This window comes from Mus pahari, chromosome 8, assembly GCF_900095145.1.
Source record: "Mus pahari chromosome 8, PAHARI_EIJ_v1.1, whole genome shotgun sequence".
Classification (NCBI taxonomy): Eukaryota; Metazoa; Chordata; class Mammalia; order Rodentia; family Muridae; genus Mus; species Mus pahari.
Window position 1 is genome coordinate 87,246,046 of NC_034597.1, and position 3,800 is coordinate 87,249,845.

A 3,800-nucleotide genomic window follows, 5' to 3' on the forward strand; every position below is an offset into this window, starting at 1 on the left:
CTCAGGAATGCCCTTACCTCAGCACCACTTGTTTATGGCTTGGCATAATGTATGATGCAGTTTCTGAGCTGAGCAGTTTATCCAAACATCTAAAAGACAGACATAATATTGCCAGAAGGCCATTCTAAAGTGTCAAAGCAGATTCGGGCCTCTGCATCAGTGGTTGACAATCCTAGATTTCTATGGAAAAAGCTGTCAGAGCTTTTTAGAACCTGCTTTTTAAAAAGAATTCACTATGCATAATAAGATGTCTTAAAAGAAGCAATGGAGAATTTACCATTAGTCCTCAAGATAAAAAGACCACATTTTACACAATGGCATTCTTTAAATGTCTTTCTAAGAGAGCTGTATGCAAAAATCATACACTGTAATATATCTTCTGAAAACTACATTGATAAGTAAACCAAGAAAGTGACCCCACTCCAGGCCTCTTTCTTACTTGAGCAATAGTGGTTTTCTAATCTCATTTGTGTTACAATTCAACAGCTATCATCTCTACTTTCTAAGCCAGCAGTTCTCAACCTATGGGCTTACCAACAACAACCCTTTCACAGGGGAGACCCATAACCATCAAAAAACACAGAGATTTATGTTATGATTCATAACAGAAGCAAAACTACTATTATGAAATAGCAACAAAAATAACTTTATGGTTGGGGTCAACACAAAATTAAGAGTGCTCGCTTTGGCAGCACATACACTAAAATTGGAAAAATACAGAGCAGATTAGCATAGCCCCTGCACAAGGAGGAGACAAAAAATTCATTAACCATTCCATACCTTTTTTCCTTATTATCTCTTAACGTCAATGGACTCACAATAATTCCCCAATAAAAAGACACAGACTAACAGACTGGACTTGTAAACAGGACCCAGCATTTTGATGCATACAGGAAACACACTTCAGTAACAAAGACAGCCACTACCTCAGAGTAAAAGATTGGAATACAATTTTCCAAGAAACAACCTGGAGTAGCCATTCTAATATCAAATAAAATCGACTTTCAACCAAATCTTATCAAAAAAGGATAAGGAAGGACACTTCATACAGGTCAAAGGAAAAAGCTACCAAGATGAACTCTCAATTCTGAATATCTATGCTCCAAATACAAGGGCACCCACAGTCATAAAAGACACTTTACTAAAGCTCAAAGCACACATCGCACCCCACACAATAACAGGGGAGACTTTAACACCCCACTCTCAGCAATGGACAGATCATGGAAAGAGGAACTAAACAGAGACACAGTGAAACTAACAAAAGATATGAACCAAGTGGATTTAACATATATTTATAGAACATTTCATCCTAAAGCAAAAGAATATACTTTCTTCTCNGNACCTCATGGTACCTTCTTCAAAACTGACCATATAATTGGGCACAAAACAGGCCTCCACAGATACAAGAAGATTGAAATAATCCCATCACCCAATCAGATCACCATGGACTAAGGCTGGTCTTAATTTCCAACAAAAATAATGGAAAACACACATACACATGGAAACTGAACAACACTCTACTCAATGATAACTTGGTCAAGGAAGAAATAAAGAAAGAAATTAAAGACTTTTTAGAATTTAATAAAACTGAAGACACATCATACCAAAACTTGTGGGATACAATGAAAGCAGTGGTAAAAGGAAAACTCATAGCTCTGAGTGCCTCCAAAAAGAAACTAGAGAGAGCATACACTACCAGCTTGAGAACACACCTAAAAGCTCTAGAACAAAAAGAAGCAAATACACACAAGAGGAGTAGAGGGCAGGAAATAATCAAATTGGGGGCTGAAATCAACCAAATGGAAACAAAAAGGACTATACAAAGAATCAACCAAACCAGGAGCTGGTTCTTTGAGAAAATCAACAAGATAGATAAACCCTTAGCCAGATTATCTAGAGGGCACAGAGACAGTATACTAATTAACAAAATCAGAATTGAAAGGGGAGATATAACAATGGAAACCATGGACATTCAAAAAATCATCAGATCCTACTACACACGTTTATACTCAACTAAATTGGAAAGTCTGGATGGAATGGACAAATTTCTAAACACAACAAGGGTTTGCAGCATTGGGAAGGCTGAGAACCACTGTTCTAAACTGTAGCTTTTGTGTGAAAGCAATGGTAGTGTCCCCCAAAAAGTACTTGGATTTCAGTGGAAGCACCTACAGGTCAAGTGATGAAGTACAACAGAGAAACACGTGGAGAGTTGGACTCACATTAAGTTCAGTAGGCTTGCGACCCAGAGCAGCCTAAGGGACTGAAATTAAACTCCTGATTTAACATCCCTTCGTGCCACCCTCAAGCCCAGCCAACAACCTCCGTTCTCCAACATGCATTGCTTGTTTTCTTGCATCTTTGTGTGAATAAATCTATCACATTCACCCTCAAAATATACCTGTTTGTTTGCAATTCTGGTAGCTGGTGAATAAAGCTATACATCTGACCCTATACAGACAGAACCATTTGCCACCCAGATTCTTCCAGTTCTTGGACACAGACCATCACCTGTTTCTCATTTCCCCTTTTAGGGTTCCCATCTCATCCCATAGGTAATAATAACAACAGTAATGAGTGATAGTGATCATTCTCTTCTACACTCACTGTCTAAAGCATCATATCCTCTCTACTGCCTTTGCTCTTTCAAGACAGTTGTTCAGTGTTTCAGAATGCCCCATCCTCTTCACAAGGGAGGAAAAGCAAGGATTAAGAAGACTAATAACTTAGTAAAGGCCTTGTAGCCAGTAAGATTTGGTTTAAGAATCAAGCAGAGGTGTGTTTTGTTCCTATGGTAAGCCATGTCATTAACTAATGCTGCCTTTTATCAGTCAAGTTGTATCAATGGATTTTTCTGAAGTTGCCTCTATCAGTTCCTTCTCACCTAGTATCCTGGTTTTGCATGACTTTTCAGGCCCTCATCATCTTCTATTTAGGTTCCTCCCATTGCATCCCAACTGCATACCAGAATTCCAGGCTTTCAGCCTTTAAAAGTCAGATAAAACAACTTTGATCAGGCCCACCTCCTGCTCAGAACCTCCAGCGGTGCAACCGTGCTCAGAGGTGGGCTTTTCCAACAAGCTGATCACAGACCTCTGCCAGATGGATCCTGAAACCACATCACCACATTCCTTGCCGGCTTCCTGCTCTCCAAGGCTGTGACTCACACATTTGAACTGCACACGGAGGGCTGCCACACCAGTCACTTACTTACATTTCAAATGCCCCAGATTAAAGAGAATATAAATGAGTAGGGGCTTTGAGTGCTTCCCCCTTCAGCACCACATCCCATTCATTAGGGGAAGTTGGCGAGAAACCACACAGATTGACACACTATAGCCTGCCTGCGAACTTCTAATTCTTCCCTTGATCCTTGCGGGTTTCCCGACAGAACGTGCCTTTTATCAAGATTTCTGATACTTTCTTTATTTCTTTCTTCAACAAATACTCAAAATAGCAGACTGCCCAATTTGAAAGTCAGCTCAGAGAATTCCAGGCAGAACGCTCTCCCAAATCCAGACAAAGTGAGTTGCTCCTTATTTCAGGGTCACACAAACTGGCCCTGCCTCCCCGTTAGCTTTGCTTTCCTGTGTCTCCATATTCACACTGACTCCGGGCATACTTGGCTACTTTGTCACATCCTCCACCATCTATTTCTGCTCTTCCTACCACCAATGTTCTCACATCTCTTCTGCCTGATGTGTCCTTTGTTTGTCCCTCATTCCTTCAGATGTAAAACAAGTTCTCTTCTAGATTACAGCTAGAAAACAGAGTAGAAGCCCCCAGTGAAATAGGTGTTG

At 40.2% G+C, this 3,800-nt stretch overlaps 1 non-coding gene across 1 annotated transcript; it reads left to right on the plus strand.

The window, feature by feature from the left end:
* Nucleotides 1-676: 676 nt before the first annotated feature.
* LOC115064660 lies at nt 677-784 on the plus strand. The gene has a single exon (XR_003844476.1). It is a non-coding gene; the product is annotated as a U6 spliceosomal RNA (small nuclear RNA).
* The last annotated feature ends 3,016 nt before the right edge of the window (nt 785-3,800 follow it).